The 20,174-nt window shown below is 41.7% G+C and overlaps 1 protein-coding gene across 2 annotated transcripts in view; it reads left to right on the top strand.

Annotated features, from left to right (window-relative positions):
* The window catches only part of LOC119898741 (protein sidekick-1-like), a 240,671-nt gene that overhangs the window by 90,129 nt on the left and 130,368 nt on the right, over positions 1-20,174 (top strand). The gene's annotated exons all lie outside the window — the stretch shown is intronic.

The raw sequence follows: 20,174 nt of genomic DNA, 5'->3' as shown, positions 1-20,174 counted from the left end.
TGAATAATACGCCATTTAGATAACTGACCTTTTTCATTAGACATCTGTACAATAGACTTAGGACATTATCAAGAGAAGATAAAAACGGATTTTTCAATGAATCAAATCATTTTTACTTGTATAATCTACAAGGTTATTAAGTAATTGTAGGTGCGCTGGAGATGTTCTTTTATATTAATTGTACAGCAGAGGTATGAGGATGGCCTTGGATGTGTTGTGTGAGCTGTATTTAACAGTCTTTTGTTTAATGCTGTTGTCTGGCTCCTTTTGAAATGCCTGTAATTTGCATATTATTCCATAGCTGCTTCAGCTATCCTGTCAGTGTCATTATTTTGAAACACATTTATAAAATGTATTGATAATGTAATTATTCAGACAGAGCAGGGAAGTGTAGGTATGCTGTGAAAGGTTTTTTGGAGTAATGTGCTATAGATTGTGGCAGTATCTTAAATTATTTTAGAATATGTACCTGTTTGAATCTACTCGTCAGTGAAAGTAGGTGTTGAGCTACAGACCTTCAGTGATTTTATTAGGCTGCTCTCACACTTTGAGATAACTAACTCCCCATTAAGAACACTAACTGCTCCCCTGTGTGTTATTGAATGAAATTGTCAGTGGCCTTGCTGTACACGTAAATGTCCAGGCAGCAACTTTTTACTCTTTTAATGACAGTCATCACTGCAAAAGTGCTTTTGAGAAAGCTTTGTAAAGACCGTTTGCATAACAGTTTTTTTTAATCATTATTATTTTTGTCGTTGGTTCACATTAAGTTCGACTTTGCTTTTTAATTTCAATGAACATGGCTCTCCTGTTAACTTAATGGGGCTTCATGACATTGGACTACAATTATTTTACTGCTCAAGACGCTGCCTGTACTGACATTGATTACTGTCAGAGCATCACCACAACAGTGCCCTCACCCCTCCCTAATGTCACACACCACAAATGAGGGCACCACTACCACAGGCAATTAAAAACAAATGAAAAAAAAGCTACATAAATATCTGACTAAAATCACAATAAAATAAAAGCTGTTAATGCTGCAAATGTGCACCTGCCTATAAATTTATTTAATGGCCACTTTAATCATGTAAGTGTATGCATTAACATCGGGGCACACAGGCTGGACACCCATTTTCCCCACAAACCTCTTCCAGATCCTTTACTGGCTTACAACAGCCTGGAGATCCATTTTCATATCAGCACAAATAACAAAGTACCATAAAATATCTGTATCTGTCTAACTGCCAGGATCACTTCCTTCACTTATATTTGGCTGTAGGGATCTGCTCTGGAAGATCCCCATCCAGAACCAAAAAAATAACAGAAGCCAAACAGATGAGTTGTCACATAAGTTTAGCAGTAGTGCAAAATGTATGTAATTATTGAAAAAGCATTAAATGAAGATAATGAATGTTGAGTTGAAGCTGCGGTGGAGCAGAGATTGCAGAGTAAGCGCTGATGTAACAGTTACAGCATCAGTTTAGCAGAGCATTTAAAACAATACCTTTTGACAGTTTGGCAGGTGTACTCAGCTGAGCAGTCAGCTGAGAGCTTTGGCCTCCTCATCAGGACACAGATGACTCTGTGTTCTGTATTGGAGCCAGTATATGTAGCTAAAGTAGCTACATTGGCTCCATTTCTCCCCTGCCTTTTATCTTGATTAAGTAGACGAAAAAACGGATAAACATCCTGCCTAAAAAATGCCCAGTCCGTGCATTTTATTATCAAGATAACCCATTAAATTCAGGGTTTTCCTCATCTGTTTACTGCAGACCCAGTTAGTTTCTACTGAATACCTGACTGCCTCCACTGAAGTCATAAGAAATTAACAAATTTTTATGAAATAGTGACATTCTTATAATAAAAACTGTTTTACACAGGAAAAGCCTTACAATTAATGTAAGATGCATTTTATTTTGACCATATACCAATTTTATGCTATGATTTGTTGTCTCCAACACTTTTCAAAATAAACCATTTGCCCATCTCGATTAACTCTATTGAGTGCCCACGACAGTCTCTCCCCTCCTCGAATGGATGACAAAAACTGAGACAGAGATAAATTCAGCAGTCAGCATCTCACATGATATGTGTCTTCACACCTCTGACAAACAGCTGGCACTGCTGTACATCAGACCAGAAAACTGCACTCTGGCAAGCAGCATACTTTAATGTTAAACAGTAGCTTAGGTTTTCTAACTTCATTAACTTGCTGTTAAATACACTGTAACTTAGCTGCTGTTCAGGATGCCAGCAAGCAAGCAAGTGTGTGCATGGCAGGTTCAGTGCCAGTTACCAGACAAAAGCTGTTCTTACATGATGATAGTTAACTCATTTCAAACAGTTATTCATGCTGTGGGTCTGATGTCTTCATGCCCTTAAAAAGTCTGAAAATGTGTTAAATTTTGATTAAACCTCAAGTAATTTGCCTTAAATGTGAATTCATCATATCAAATTTTCAAAATAGAATCTGAGCTTCACTGATTATGCACACCATGTTTTTTGGGGGTCATTATGGGGTCGGGTGTACACTGAGGCACAGTGATGTTTGTTTGGGCCCAGACGACCTGACGGGTGTGCAACTTAGGAGCAGAGAGTTTGTCTTAAATTCAAAGCTATCACACTAGTACCTGTATCCATGGCAACAAGATGAAAATGACAGCTGGTTCTGCCACCTGCAGTGTCTGGTTATGGTAATATATGTTGTGGTATAGAAATAATTTCACTGATATTATATTTTAAGATATAAAAAGGTATTTTTCTGTTCTGCTCAAATACATAGACACCTGTAGTATGACTAGAAGAAGTCAATCTCACTACCTCATTTTCAAGTATTAATATAATCTGGATAACAACTTTTATCTCTCCATTGTGAGATGAGGTATTCTGATTTGCTTGCACCTCACATACACACTGTGATGAAGATTCATGCATAACACTTCCTTTGAACCCTCATAGAAAAGACTAATTTGCACCTCTCTTCACAGCTCTCCTCTTGTCTCTGCAAGTCATGTCTTCCTCTCCCGCTCCCCCTTTCACCTTCCTGCCCAGTCTCTCACTCCTACTTTTCTGCCTCTAAATTATTCTTTATATTGCTTTGTTCTCTCCATTGGCTCTCCCTCTCTTACTCTCTGTCTCTTTTATGGCCATTATCATGCTACAGGATATACTGTTACAGAACCTATAAACTTCTGTCCCTGAATAAACTGCTTAACTGCTGTGGTGTATGCACACAAACACACATTCACACATTCACACACATAATCTGTCTCTCCAGACCAATCTCGGTTGCGTCTACCTGGCTCAAGCGTCTCTGTGTGTGCTCATGCATGTCAGAGCGAGCACACTGAATATTTGCACACGGCTCTGTGTGTGAAACAGTGTGTTTGTGTGTGTGCGTTTGTCTGCGAGGTTATGCTGGCTGATCCTGCTGTCCGGTGAGACTGGGCCAGATGGTGCCTGGCGGTTGGCTGTCTTCTGTGGTGACCGAGCTGATGATGTTGTTTATGAAGTTTATTGATCCGATATGCATCGCTCCCAGACTCCCCAGCCCCATCTCACTGTCTGTCTTTCTGCCTCTCCCACCGCTCTCAATTTGAGTCTGTGTGCCTGCCCCGAACCCTGCTCTGCATATTCAACACACACACACACACACACACACACACACTCTCACTCTTTCTGTGTGTCCACACTCCCACCTACCCTTCACTTCCTCACACACACACACACACACACACACACACACACACACACACACACACACACACACACACACATATCCTGTCTGTGTATGGACATTCCCAAACTCCCCAGCCCTCAAAATACTGGCCAGCAAAGAACTTACAAGCTGTCACTTCCCACACACTCTGCTCTAATCTAATGGAGCCCTCACTCCCTGCCCCCTTCGTCTCCATGCTGGTCTGCCAACACTTCACTCTGATCCCCCCATTTTCAAATGGGCCCTGAACTTGAGACATATTGAGTTTGTTTTCTTCTCCGCTGTCCAGCAGCAGTCAAAACAACTCCGGGACAGTGCTGCCACCTCAGTGGCTGACGCAGATATATATTTTAGCTCTGACCTGCAGCCCAGGTCAAGAAGAACGACCTGCTGCTTTTAATTAGCTCTGAGGCCTGTGGCAGATGGACGTGAAATGATTCTTATAGCCAGCAGCTTCACAAGGACAGCCAGGATGAGGAAAATTGAACTATTCTTTCTTCTTACATGAGGGACGCAGGGAGCCCAGATTGATCAAATAAAGGCAGTGATCTATGCAGAAGCATGGCAGGGCGGACAGTGAATATTTCAGTTTCTTTTTGCTCGGGATTCGAGTGGTGCAGAGAGCGCTGATGTCACAGGTGGTCAGTGTCAGGACAGAGGCCTATGGGAAATATTTCTCCTCATAGACCTGGCCTTAGCAGCCATATGCTGTGGAAGTGTGTGTGTGCGCATTTGTCTCTACATTCATTCATTTTAATTTGTCAAACACCACTTTAACAGAGGGAGCGATTCATTATTTTGCTGCTTTCCATCTCACGCTAACACACACACACACACACACACACACACACACACACAGAGGTCTGAACAGAAGGAACTTTCTCGCTGTCTGAACTTTGCAAGCAGATGTTGTGTGTGTTTGCGTCTGCGAGCCTGTGCACATATGCATGTGTGTGTATTAGACAGACAGCAAGATCAAGAGAAAGAGAGCATCGTTTGGAGGCAGACTCAAAGGAAGTGTAGGCTTAGATTCCACCACATGTTGAAAATACAACCGGCCATTTGAAAGGTCTTCCATGCACAACGGCACCGCTGCGGTTCATAATGACTCAGTTTCTCACGGCAGCCAAAGGGGAGGATCAAAGTGATTGAGGGAGAGGTAATAGAGGACATGGAAAAACAGTTACAGGAAATGAATACGGAGTAAAGAGTTTAAGCTCATCTGAATCCATTGTGTCTGGAACTTAATCTCTGGAGCCACCAGAAGCTTAGATACTGTATGTGACTTTCTTCTCAATGATAGGATCTAGTTACTTTTGGGATTACAAAAACATCCAGACATGTAGGATTTTAGGACATACGGCCATATATATTTTTTTCTTACTCACATATTGTTAATCATGTATTGTATACTATATTACTATATTTCTCTGTCTTTGTTAGGGGTTTAAAAAGACTGACTTACATAATGAGTACGGTTTTAGCCTTATTGTGGTTTTGATTCTATAAGTAAAAAAAATAAATTTACGTGGAACAATGAGAATCTCGGTTCATATACATATACAGTACCTGCTAACATGACATTAACTAGGGCTGAACAATTAATCTAAATCTTATTAAAATCACAATATGGCCTTCTGCAAATCTACCACTACTACTACTACAACTCGCAGGAGGTGCAACATTCGTTAAAGGTAAAATGTATGTCAACATACCATTTTAAATTAAATATTGTTTTGCAGCAGAGATGTTCTGGCTGATGCATCATATTCTACACCAGGGGTGGGCAACCTTTTTGGCTCAGGGGCCACATTGACTTTTAAAATTTGACAGACGGGCCGGGCAAGCACCAGATGCATACATATCAAACATAAACATAAAAAAGGCATTACAGTGTTAAAACCACTGGAGGCGGACACGCTGACGAGGAGGCTAAACCCCACGGGTCTGGCATCAGTCGCCAGTGCGTCTCTTAAGGTGTCAGGGAGCGAGGTTTACTCACTGCACAGCCTTGCTGGCTTCCATCACACGGGCTTATACAATACAAGACCAGAGCAAGGCAAGTCTGAAATTTGGAAAACTTCTCAGTTGTTACTGACAAAAATGAATGCAATGATTTATGTCGGTTATTGTGAACATTGAGCATAGCCCAAACACTTTTTTTACTCTGCATGTCACAAAATCAGCGGGAGCAGACGGGAGTGGGATCAAGAAAACAGTCCCGCCGCGCGGGTCTGTACTCGACACTCACTGTCGACTTTTCTTTTCTTGGGCCCACTCATTGTTGCAGAGGAGTTCAAGAGGCTCCAGTGGAGGTGGCCTGACAGTGGAGGTCTGCAGTTGGACCCCACCTTGCTCAGAAACCTGGGAAAGGTGTTAACATCCCACAGTATCCCAGTTTCTATCTGACTACTCTATATAGCACATCTGGGTTTCTCAAAACAGGTAGAAGGGCTTAACCAGGATATCATGTTTGTATGTGCAAACACATGACCAGCATATTCCTAAAGACTGATCATGTGTATGATCAATGTCCAAAATGTCCTCCAAATTGGAGACAAATTACGTTGCCCTCTAGAATAACTCAGAAGCGTTTTCTGATCTGCTGCAGGACATAATTTGCTTAGGAAACTGTTACAAATCATAAATTATGATCTGACAACGCTATGGTTTAAGGCTTGGTTACGTTAAGGCATAGAAACACCGTGGTTTGGTCCACAGTGACTACTTCACTAACATTAACGGGTCTTTGTCATCTACTGGAATAAACATGTTGTTAAAGTTATAGAACAAAATGATGGTTTTGGGGCACTTGCTGAAACGACTGATGCTGTTGTTCTTCTCAGGAGGTCAGTCTCAACGACAGCACGTCTTTAAAGGGTCATCAGGTACAATGTCTGGATAAAGTTTAAATCAAATCCAAAGCCAAATTTTCTCCAGACATTTACAGCACATTTAGCAAACTTATTTTACATAAAAACACTGAAGAATTGCTGCTGTAGTACGTAGTATGTTTTTAGTTTTTAGTCTTGCAGTAGTTAAATTATTGTAATAATTCCTACATTAGCTAGCCAAACAGTCTCAGTCTTACAAAGAAGTCTACTTGATAAACAGACCAAAATTACCAGTTTGACTTCCTTGGCAAAAAATGCCCATGTATGTCTTTATTTGCGGTGTAATTTCTGTCTGTATTTGATGCCTGTATATTAGTGGCATGAATTACACAAACAAATTTCCAGAAAATATTAGATTCATAGAAGACGGGGCATAGAGTTTTCCTTTTGGGACCCATGCTGATGTCCTCTTTCAAGAATTGTAATAGCCCTGGCCTTTTAATTGACAGCTCAAATAAGGCTTGTCATGAATAATTGTAGTCATTACAGTTCAATGGCTTTTAAAATGGGACAATAGGAAACATCTTCTGTACCTAAGCCAAAAAAAATCTACCTGACCAAGACGTGTTAAACTAAATTTCCCCTTTGGCTGAAAGATACCACCAGTGTGATGTGAATTAGCATTTCATAGTAGATTTCTGATTGATTAATTTTAGGGAAGAAAATAAAAGACAGGACACTAAGCGACAGGAATTCTTTTTTGACGACTGCATGAACTTGATATTTTCCAATTTACCTCTCCTCTCCTTCCCTTCTTGCTCTCCTCTTTTTTCCCTTCCCTCTTTCCATCCTTTTCCATAATTGAATTGCTCCTTTGGTCGCCTAATGTGGCGGCAAATAACAGAATGAAAATTCTCTACTATGAACTTTTCCATTTCCCGTTCGATATGTTACCTCTCTCTTCATTTCAGTGGACATGTGTCTGTTGCTCTGTGTCTCTCTTGTTTGCTACTTGTTCTCACCCTCTCACTATGTCCTCCTTTCCTGTCAAGTAGTATTAGGGGTTGTTGATCTCAGTTCAAAGGGAAAATGGTAATGTTGGAATTCCTCCGTTCTCGACCTTCAGCTCACCTTAGGTCTTTAAAGGGAAATCATGAATGTACTTTATACATTTAAGCTGTGGAAATTGATTTGGCTTGGTGCTGTTTCAGTGTTATTTGGCTTGTTAAGGTGTTAAGATAATAAAATAAATTATTAACCAGTGGAACTAATTGGCCTAGTGGGCCTTTGGGTGCTGGAAAGTGTCAAGCTTGTACAATTCAGTCAGGGATACTTGTGTCAAGGAATTGAGCAAATGGAAAGGGAAAATCTGCTCTTAAAAAATGTGAGCAGCAGTGAAGATCCTGCTGATACAACTGATCCCTACTTAATAAATACATACATGAACATTGAATCTTATGGAGGACTGATCCTGACAAATTCAGAAATAAATACAGAAATAAATAAATGCTCAATAAATAAATAAGCATCGATTAAATGAACATAAAAATAAAGTAAATAAATAAATGTAGGCAGTAATTAAATTATACAAGGAGACATAAATGTGTGTATATATATATATATATATATATATTTTTTTTTTTTTTTTTTTGAATTAGCTTCTTTACTTATTCACCTTTGTAATAATTACCTTATTTATTTATTGTCCGTTATAATCTTCAACTTTATTTATTAATTACTTATTTTTTAAATGTATTTATTTATGTGTGTGTTTTAATATTTTTGTCTGTTTTATTCTTCTGTCACATTTTCTACCCTGTTTATTTCCCCAAAGGTATTTATTTCTGCCTGTCCTTTTTACATTTCTCTATGCATTTCTGCCTCATTATGCAAATGAGGAGGGGCTGTGTCTCAAGGGGAGAACTTCTCCCCTATTGGTGGACCAGTCAGACGCTCTAGCTCTAGGCCTACTCTACCTGCACACATCAACAAGCTTGCTCCTCACACAGATGGCTTCCTTCAGTGCGCAGAGGTGTTTAGCAACTCTGTTTGAAGACAATACTACCAGCCATGTCTTCCTTCTTTTTCATGTGGATGTGCTGACCTACAGAGTTTTCATTTAGCAACAGGAAAGTGAGCTGTTGTTTCTGAGAGCCACATGATCAGTTAGCCGCAGCTAAATCTGGAGTGCACTCCTATTCGAGTATTTACGGTAAATGCTCATACAGGAGCAGCTTGTTGCTCTGCTGTTATCAGCTGCTGTTTCAACAAAAACGCCATTCAGGGTGAAAAATCAGCCGTGGTGTTGTGTTGGGAGATGCAGTGACTTAACCAGCGGTGAGTGAGAAATATTATGGATATTACATGTGATTTGTTAAGCTATGAGGAAAATAAAAATCAGCTAGCCGCTGGCTAATTTATATAGTGTTAATATCATATAGGCTAAAGCTCTTAAGCTAGTGGTGGTGACTAACAAATAAACTAATCTTGGCAGTTACCATTAAGAAGAATTTTATGCTTCTGTTAAATGTGATGTGTTTTATGTGTGGTAATGGAGTCAATTTAAAGTTAACTTTACTGCACTTAACCAGTCAAAATGATTTAATGTAGGCCAGTTACTGTACTTCTATGTCTTGCACAGAAGACAGGAGGAGGCATACAGAGACCATAACCATGTTCGTCATAGGAAAAGAAGAAGAAGAAGAAGGAGGAGGAGAGCGACAAAGAAAATAAACCCCAAATAATAAAATAAATTCCTTTTATATTCCCCCTTTATGTGTAGATACAGAGGAAGAATGGGACACAGCACACATCTCATCATTACTGTGTGATTATAGAGCATGGGAGAACAGTGGATACTTTTAAGACAGCCCACATCCACATGTGTAACTACAGGATAACAGATTTTTTACAACTGTCTGCATAGCTTATTCATCTTGTGTAATGAATGAAAATAAATAGGCCTACTAGGCTCCTCTCTCCTTTGACATTTAACATTAGCTGTGTTTGATCCACCTTCATACGCATATGTGACATTATTGTACAACTTGAGAAAGGTAAGTTGTTTTCCGCTCCAGCCTGCCTAAAAGAAAAGCATTAAATAGGCTTCATTAGCTGCTGCAGTGCAGGATGAACTAAGAACAGACCAATTTTTCAACATCCATCCATCCATTCATTGTCAACCGCTTATCCTGCGTACAGGGTTGCGGGGGGGCTGGAGCCAACCCCAGCTGACATCAGGCGCAAGGCGGGGTACACCCTGGACAGGTCGCCAGTCAATTTCTCAACATATTATTCTAAATCATGCAATGAAGAAGAAGAAATGCATAATAAATCCTGGGACAAAATCTGTCCACAAATACTGTACAGCATGTAGTATAATGAACATGCCTTGTGTTATAGCTGATTTGGGCAGTGACATAGTTGTCCACAACTTTAAGGAGAAATGTTTTTTAAGAAGACTTCCTATCAGAAAGGTAGAAATGTATTTCAATGTACAACTGCAGTACTTAAATCTAAGTAAAGTAATTTCCCTGAGATTTTTGTGTTATTTTACTTTTAATAGACACATGTAACAGGTTTTGTACTTCCTGTGAATATAATCCAATTAATCTTATTTTCATACTGTATAAATTATGTTGTATGTGGTGCTTGCATTGCGTACTATTGAGACTTCATTGCCCTCTTCAGATAAGACTCTCAGACTGCAACATGTGTCTTTGTAAAGAGAGAAACAGACAGAAAAAAGTCTCTAACTCTGCACTGTGTTTTTCCATGCCGGCGCTACATCACGGCTGGGGACACTCATGCCCTGTTGTTTCTTGTCTGGGGGTACTGCATGCCCAGGCAGCTCTCGAGGGGGCTGCTTGCGGCCATTGCGAGGCCCTGCCCCTGAGGGTGCTGAGGTCCCGTGCGGCTCTCTTTTCCGGAGACGGCCGGATGCGTTCTCCCCGTGGCTCGGGCCCGGCGGTTGCTGAGGCGGCGCGGCAGCTTTGGTCATGGGGCTCTCAGCGCGACATCTCCGAGGGCATCGGGACTGCCGAGGCTTTTTCCCGTTCCTCGTCTGCTGTCTCCGACTCCCCTCTTCCCCGTTCGGGAGCCCACTTTTCGGCTTCTCCCGCTCGAGGTGTGAGCCCGGAGAGGATGCGACTGTTTGGCTCTGAGGAGCTGGATGTGCTGCCCCCCCATATTCAACGGGGTGGTCTGGACTGCGTTGCACTCGGAGCAGAGCCTGGTGTTGGGACAAGAAGTTCACTCTTTGCTGGAGAAAGGGGCCATAGAACCCCGCCAGTCAGGGAGTCCGGGTTCTACAGCCGGTACTTCATAGTTCCCAAAGAGGACGGAGGATTGCGTCCGATTTTAGATCTGCGGTCCCTGAAACAATCTCTGAGGAGATTCAGGTTCAAGATGCTCACCATCCCCGCCATCGTCAGCCACATCCAATCCGAGGATTGGTTTGTCACGATAGATCTGCGAGACGCGTATTTCTACATCTCCATCCGTCCCGCTCACAGAAAGTTCCTGAGGTTCGCCTTTGGGGGCGCGGCGTACCAGTTTCGGGTTCTTCCGTTCGGCCTAGCACTCTCTCCTCGCACGTTCACCAAATGCATGGATGTAGCTCTGGCCCTGATGAGGCTCCAAGGCATCCGCATACTGAACTACATCGACGACTGGCTCATTTTGGCTCAGTCTCGGGAGTTAGCAGTTCGGCATCAAGATGCCACCTTCAGTGTTTGGGGCTGCGGCTCAACGCAAAGAAGAGCGTGCTGACGCCCGCCCAACGGACTACGTTCCTAGGGGTGGTGTGGGACTCAACGATGATGCGGGCCCACCTGTCGCCTGCACGCGTCAGGTCCATTTTGTCCTCAGTGACCAGAGTGAAGCTAGGCCGCACTGACCGCCATCACTGTGAAACACTTTCAGAGAGTTTTGGGTCTCATGGCGGGGATCGTCCAGCGTAATCCCGTCTGGCCTGGTCTGATACGGGTTACGAGCAGGTGCCTTCGTTCCCTGTATGGAGGAAGCCTTGGTTCCTGTCCCAGGGTCCCGTGTTGGGAACAGTCGAGATGCTGCTCAGCTCCAGAGCCCCGTCCACGAGAAGGACGGCCTGAAGTGGAATGTGTTTGCCACCTGGTGTAGAGAACGGGCGGTGGACCCAGTTACCTGCCCGGTGACTATGGTACTGGAGTTCCTCCAGGACCGTTTCTCTGCTGGCCTTTCCCCATCCACACTCAAGGTGTATGTGGCTGCCATGGCAGCGTTCCACGCCCCTCTGAGGGATGGGCCTCTGGGGAGGCTTCCACTGGTCGTGCGCTTCCTTCGTGGAGCCCGGAGAATGAGACCCGTGACTCGTTCCAGGGTTCCCACTTGGGACCTGGCAGTGGTTCCCGAAGCGCTGGCTGAGGCCCCCTTCGAACCCCTGGAGTCGGCTAAGGCCAAGCACCTGACCCTTAAGATGGCCTTTCTCCTCGCTATCACCTCTCTGAGGAGGGTGGGGGATCTCCAGGCACTTTCGGTTTCTCCTCAATGCCTGGAGTTTGCCCCGGGGAGGGTCAGAGCCATCCTGCACCCCTGTCCGGGCTTGTCCCTAAGGTTCCGTCCAGGTTGGCAGGGTCTACGGTGCTGCAGGCGTTTCATCCCCCACCTCATGTGACGGCGGAGGACGGGAGACTTCATCTGCTCTGCCCGGTCAGAGTGCTGAGTATTTACACTCTGAGGTCCTCCCCGTGGAGGAAAGCAGACCAGTTGCTGGTGTGTTTTGGGTCCCCCAAGGCTGGGCTCCCCGCTTCTAAACACACCATCAACTGGATCGTTCAGACTATTTCCCTGACCTATCAGGTGCGCGGTTTACCTTCACCTATGGCCGTAAGGACGCACTCTACTCGAGGCATACGCTACCCTTCTAGCAACGCCAATAGGATTGGAGTAGTTTCATTCATGATTTCAGCCCTGCCACGCCCAGAGGCGTTCCCATAGTGTCGTCACCGATGCAGTGTCTCATTCCCCTTCTCGGGGAACAAGGGTTACATACGTAACCCGAGATGTTCTGTGTCCATGCATGCAGCAAACTGAAAACACTGTCTGTCAGCGCATCCACACAAAAAGGGAAGGAAGACATGGCTGGTAGTATTGTCTTCAAACAGAGTTGCTAAACACCTCTGCGCACTGAAGGAAGCCATCTGACTGTGTGAGGAGCAAGCTTGTTGATGTGTGCAGGTAGAGTAGGCCTAGAGCTAGAGCGTCTGACTGGTCCACCAATAGTGGAGAAGTTCTCCCCTTGAGACAGCCCCTCCTCATTTGCATAATGAGGCAGAAATGCATAGAGAAATGTAAAAAGGACAGGCAGAAATAAATACCTTTGGGGAAATAAATAGGGTAGAAAATGTGACAGAAGAATATAACAGACAATAAATAAATAAGGTAATTATATATATGTGTATGTATGTATATATATATATATATATATATATATATATATATTTAATTACTGCCTACATTTATTTATTTATTTACTTTATTTTTATGTGCATTTAATCAGATGCTTATTTATTTATTGAGCATTTATTTATTTCTGTATTTATTTCTGAATTTGTCAGGATCAGTCCTCCATAAAATCTTAGTCATATCAGCAATAGCAAAAAGCAATAAATAGGGGATGTGTGGGCAATGGAGGAAGCTGCGGCGGCAAATGGGGCTGGCATTAAGGTATCAGCAGACTAATAGTGAGTGTGAGGTTATAATGGCCCTGCTATATACTTGTATGATTATGATTCAACGTTACTAGTCAAGTGGTAGCCAAACAGCTGGCGAATGAGCCAGTGATTGTGAAGCATGAATAAAGCAGCTGATCCCAGCACAACTTAAGTGCTCTTCCTGAACTAATGGTTTAAAATCACAAATGATTCAGGTCAGATTCAGGTAGACTACAGCACTGTGTGAAAAAAACACAGCTCTTCATTCATCTGAATGGGGCCGCTTTGTTGACGCAGCAATTGTGCTAACGCAGAGGGCTCCGTCAAAAACGCTTTATCTGGTTCAACTTTTACCGCAATGCAATATGACGATGATCATATGGGATGACGCTGCGTTAGCTGATGACATGATACATGTTAGTACACATTCCTCATAGATTACGTTGTAGTGGGGACACTATATTTCTTCATACCCTCATACATGGATCTGTTATTCAAACTGGACATCCTGGATCGTATTCCTTCTTCTCACTGGTGACGCCCCCAGCCACTTGGATTATTTTAACGAAGGTCTGAATGCCCACTTAGTTTATATTTTTTATCTTTCTTTTCTTTTTTTGCATTTCACCCGTGGAGCATGCTGTGCGTGAAGGCTTTCATCTGACGATGGAATAATGTGAAAACTCTTGTAATGTTTTAGTAAAATTCTTAATTTGTTAACACTGTTAAAACCCTGACTTGTCTGTGTGTGTGGTTGTGTGTTTACATACAGCCTATCTGTTGATACATGCATAATGTATTCAGTTGATATTACTAATATTTTTTCTACATTTGTAATCAATGGTGTAAATAATTGGAGAAATAATTTTCCAACCTCAGATTTAGGACTAATCCATTGCCTCTTCATAATTTATGTCTACTTCTCTAATTTAGGTCCAGTGTCTCTACTCATATATTTTAGCTGCTTGCAAAAGACTGGTTGCTGCTAAAAAATTGGCCAGAGGCGACTTATTCTACCACCACACTATTATGCATGAATTTTGCAGTAAAGAAATCAGATGACTTGTTTAATCTTTAATGTTATCACTGTACTGCATGGGGAGTGGGGGAGCGACACATGTGGCAAAGGGAGACAGGGAACAACGGGTTGCTTTAATTGCGTTGCATTTTCTGGTAATATTATTCATTGTCAAGGTGGAGTGGGATAGAATTGCATTATGAAGACAGCACTTTAGGGCCTGCTGTCGGACTATGAATATTCATGGTTATTCTGCCAAAGGCAATTTGCTGTAGTTTTGTTTAAAACTGTTGATGTATTTTCAAAGTCTGTGGGCTATAAGTAGACCCACACATATGCCACAAGGTAAAAACATTGTGTTTTAATAAATTACATTTTCTTTCCTATCTTCACACAGAATTGGGTGGATATTTTAGTGTTGATAGCACCATTATTTTCAGACCCCAGCCCGCAGTCAGATACATTTGTTGTTTGCTGAGATAACAGCCTCGATGTCTGGCGGATATATCAGGTGAATGTGAGACTCGTCTCATCTGTCCTTAACTTGTGTCCCTTACTTGTAACTGTGTTCCAAATGTACTGTCTCCTTCCAGTCACATTTCTCAAACGACTAAGGTAAAAAGAAAACTTTTTTAAAGTAGAAAGTAGAAAATACATTAACTCTGAGGCTCTACTTAATGACGCTCCCAAATGACAGAGCCATACTCTGCCTCACACACTCAAGGGAGGGAGACAAACAGCAGGAGAGGCAGGAGGAGGAGGAGGAGGAGGAGGAGGAGGAGGAGGGGTAACAACAAAAGCTCCCTAAACTGCAGGAGTGCGACACAGATGATTGCATCGCTGTTGCACAATATGTTAGTATTAACTACAATGATTATATTTTCCTTTAACATATTTGAATTATCCACAGCTAATCAGCATAGTTATTTGTCTTCTTGTAGCAGTAAACCAATACTTTATGTACAGTAACAAGCCCTATTAGGCTACAGTTTACATATACTAAGACCCCTGGCCCTGGTACTAAAATGCCATCTGTAACTGGGTATCAGGATAAGACAAACTATATGTGAATGGAAGGTGTAAACATACTGGGCACACATTACCATAGAAGTGTGACTGAATTTACAATACCTCACATTTTGATCTCAGTCAAGTTTACCATGCACTGAGCTTCACATAGGCACTGTGGCATGATCAGGGTACAGTCGCAGCAGTCACACAGCCCCTTTTTTTGTCAATAACGACCTTCCTGTCATTTTGTTGTTTTGCAGGTGATCTATTCTGCCTCAAATGAAAAGTAAATGCAGGCTATTTCATATGAAATGTCCCCATACCTGCCGTGTTTATTATCAGCCATGGCTCTAGGGATGGCAATCATGGCTTGTCCACCATTTTTGTCCAGACAGAAACATCTCAACTTGCCATGAAATTTTGTAAAAACATTCATGGTCACAAAAGGGTGAATCTTATAGATTTTGGTAATCCTGTGACTTTTAAAAAGTTTAATATATTCTCAATTCATTACACATAAAGTGAAATTTTTCAAGCCTTTTTTTGTTTTAATCTAGATAATTACAGCTCATGGAAATCAAAACTCCAGTATCTCAAAATGTATTAGAATTTTAGATTAAAGAATTTATAAGACAGAAATGTCAACCTGAGAAGAGCTTATCAGCTACTCATTTAAACACCTACAAAGGTGTCCTGAGCTTTTAATCTTTCAGTCTGGTTCAGGTGCTCACAATAAAATTTTCCATGATATCCATGCACCTGTATACCTCCTTGAAATCAGCATGTTAGCATGCCACAGTTAGGATTTGGCTCAAAGCAACAAAGTTGCAAGTGCTTTGAAAAGTCTGTGCAAATATGACATCCAGTCACTGCAGACAAAAATGCAAAATGTAACTGTCAATAAGCATGGGGTGTGATTCCACTTTAATTCCAGGTGTAAATTGAGCTCTAATTCCTTTACACGTACAATCCCATTACGCTTTAATTCTTGTGTTTGTATGTTCTGACTTCTGTGTAAGCCTGCAAGATCTGGCTTTAGTGATTCTCCTCTCATCTATTTCTGTCTGCCAGAGAGCAGCTGCTTCTGTCTGAACTGATCACTCAAAGACAAACAGAAAACAGAAAGAGAGAGAGAAGTGTGTGACTGTGTGTGACTGTGTGTGTGTCTAGCCTGTGTAGCCTGTGCTGATGATGATTAATTCTATGGGTGTTTATCTTTGAAAGGTGAAATGTCTTTTGTCTGTATCTGATCTGCCACTTTCCCTCTTCCTCCACCTCTTTTCATCCTCTTTCCTTTTCCCTTTGTGTCTCGCTGCCTATATCCTATATCATCACAGGAATCATTATTCCCCCATTAAATTCTGAACCAACACACTCCCACCTGCCACCTTGTGTGTGCATGTGTGCGTGTGTGTTAGCGTGCCCTCTGTCTAAAGTCGTTAAATATTCTAAAGACAGAGACCTCTTTTAATTATCCACTAATCAAACTTTTAATTACCTGCCACACACACATCCATCACTGACCAGACTGTACACATGAACGCATACACACACTCACACCGTGCACACACACTCACACTCACATCTGTCATTGGAAAGAGTCCTTAACCTATTGACCAAACAGAGAGAGGGAAAGCAAAGGGGAGAATGAATAGGTGAGAGGCTACACGGTGCACTGAGGAGTGACTGATGGAGATTTGGTTTTGACACTCTGTTAATGGTGATTACCACAAAGGGACAGAAGAGACTTTGAAACAATGAATAAACAATTTAGGAAAAAGGTTGTACGCCCTAGCACATTTTTCTCAAGATATTATCTCTGTCCATGTTTGTTCACCATCCTCTACACTGTAGATATAACTCTGGATTTCCTAGGCTAAACATCCCCAGGATAGCCGTACAAAAAAGGACAGAATGCGGATTGACTGGTTAATATCAGAGCCTCACAATGACATCCTCAAGATCTTGAGAGCTGGATCAGTAAGCAGAAGGTCATACTTTACTTTTCTCTCACAGACAAATAAAGGCTAAATTGTAGCACTTTCTGCTCTCGGGAAATTAAACTCTCGCTTTCTGTGCTCTAACCTCTCTGCTCATGTATTCACGTGGGAGTTTAGTGTTTATGACTTGGGGGCTTATGTTGAGAAATGAATGCATTCATTGTGGTCAAGGTGGTGACCCAATGTCCTCTGTTTTTAGTTCAAACTGTTAGCTGTCCATCGTTATTTAACAAAACTATTTCCTCTTCTTCTCCCGGTGTTCACTGCGAAGTTGTGCTACAGATTTCCAATTTATTATTATCCCCTTGGCTCACCAGATAATTACAGTGTACCACAACCTATCAACATTTACTCACACATGCACACAAATGTACATTGGTACACATACAAATCACACACTATGTCACTTTTGCCATTTCATTTTGAGCTTAATTGCCCTGTATAGATTTTAGATTTTATTTTATATATACTTTATTTTATTTTTTTCTATTTATCTGTACTGTCCATATGCTTCTGCATCACCTGAGTGTTCCCTCTGGGTATCAATAAATATGATTATCTTATATTTTAACATGCGCACCAACAAGCTCATATACTCACATAGGCCTCTAATTTTGTGCTGCTGCAGAACCAGCATTAACAACGATATTTATGTCAGCTGTCCTTTTTGCGACTTGCTCCTCTTGGGCAATTTTCTGGCTCAAAACAAACTTGCTTTCACCAAAGTGGGTGGAGTTGCAGCTGAGTTTGTGTTTATGCCGAGCAGGTGGCACACGGCAATTCTGGTACCTTTTTAGCATGAAATTGAACTTACTTTTCCGCCTGTTATTACAAAAGCAAGCGCAAAGAGGAATGTTTGTACCCTCGGTTGATGGAGGGGCGTACATAAAACTCTTAAAAATAACAACAAACCCTCATTTATGTGCTTGTTCGTTGTTTATTTAGTACACCTAAAATATTTATTTAAATGCGTAACAAAAGAAATGTCTATACTGGTTAGATTAATTGGTGATTCTCACCAAAATACACGCACACACACATACATTCTGGCCTATGCTGGCTAATGTGTACTAAGCATTTTATTTAGAGTAATTTCTATGTAAGCTTGTGCACTGTTTGCCCAGTTTAAAAAAAGACAGCAATCTCTGTCACACTGTACCGCTTTGTAGAAGGAACTGGTCAATGTGAGTGATGCATTCACTGACAGTTTAGCTGCAGGCTTCATGTACATTAGAAGATCTATGAGGGCAAATGTGTGTGGTTATGTTTGTTACAGAATAATGTAGATTAAAATGTTTTTGCCTATAGGCGAAATCATATTTTTTGCATTGTATTGATTTCCTCTCACCATAGTGACAAGCATATCAGTTAAAAACCCCTTGTTTTACAGGAGGTGCTGTAAGTGTGTGGTTGTATCTGCGTTGATAATAAAGCAGGGACACTGTGCTTGTTTACTCCATACTGTTTACTACTGACCTTTAAAGCTACATCAGGCAGTTTGTCTGCATTTAAATTGCAATGTGTGACTGTGTTTTTATAAATAATCAATGTGACCCTATGTACACATATTTACACACACAGTATCTATTATTTATTACATGTCCTGTGCCAAATGGCTGTACTCACCAGTGAACAGAGTTGAAGCTATTCCCAGCATCCACAGTAATAATGTAACAATGCACAGAGAATAATTGTGCATTAATAAATAGTATTACACAACTTTTCAATTAGAGTTAAAGTACCTTGACTTTTCAGATATTGAAATTACTAGTTTAACAAATAAACAGCCATTCCAAGACAATTATTATTTTATCTATAAATTGGTATAAATAAATAAATATATGAATGAAACTAAACTTAAATAAAATGGCTAACTCTTCTCACTACAACATACATCCAACCATGTAACCTTGAACATATAACACCAACTGTGCGTAAGCTACGACAAACCATGAAGAGAACCAAACACTCCTTCACTCCTGACTGCAGATAGATTAGAGTTATAAAAGCATAATGTTAATCACAGGGTCTGGAGCCACGCTCTTTATTTCTAGTTCAAACACTCAAATGAACCAGAATTAGGAAATGCCGGTGTAAAGATTACCGGCTTTCTGTTCAGCTGGTCTTTTTAGCTAAACAGCTTGGAGAGACGGCGTTTGAGAATAAGGTGTGTTTCTCCGGCTGAGAGAGAGACACAGACAGAGCATGAGACAGAAAGACAGTGAGAGAAGTCACCGCCAGTTGTGTGGTTAATTGGAAGCAGACGTAATTAGTGCTAATTAGGATAATAGCCATTCGTCTAGAGATCCATCCATCTAATGGGACTACAACAGTCTCTCAGCTGCGCGCGTACACATACACATACAAAAGAAGTTGTTAGCATATATTCAGCCACCTTGTTAGAAGCATGTGGTCTTGTGGTACTGTAGATTTAATGTATGACCTATTATGACGTATACTTGTACCATGAAAAGCAAAGGTTTTTCTTTACACATTAATGCGAATAACCGCCTGTAGGTGTACTTGGATGACAAAGAGACAGACAGACGTAAAGCAGAGGTAGAAAGGAAGTGAGTCATGGAGCTCCTGTAGCTCAACTAACAGTGACTTCTCTGTTTACCCAGCATGTAGACTCATCCCTCTCTCCTCTCCTCTCTTCCTGCCTACACATCACCCTTGCCCCGCTTTGCCTTCCTTTCCTTTCCTTTCCTGTACCGTTGCTTTTCCACTTCTCCCTGCCCGTCCCTCAGGCCTTGCCAGGGGACATTAAACAAACGTAGTCTGTCCAGCAGCCCTCTCTAACTGTTACTCGCCCGCTCTCTCTCTCTCTCTCTCTCTCTCTCTCTCCCTCTCTCTCTCGCATATACACACACACACACCAATTACTTTCAGACTGCA

The sequence above is a fragment of the Micropterus salmoides genome, unplaced genomic scaffold (assembly GCF_014851395.1).
Source record: "Micropterus salmoides isolate LMB-PRFRI ecotype aquatic unplaced genomic scaffold, ASM1485139v1 Ms_hic_scaffold_12, whole genome shotgun sequence".
Taxonomy (NCBI): Eukaryota; Metazoa; Chordata; class Actinopteri; order Centrarchiformes; family Centrarchidae; genus Micropterus; species Micropterus salmoides.
The sequence above is the reverse complement of the archived record's forward strand: the minus strand, read 5'-3'. Positions and strand labels throughout refer to the sequence as shown.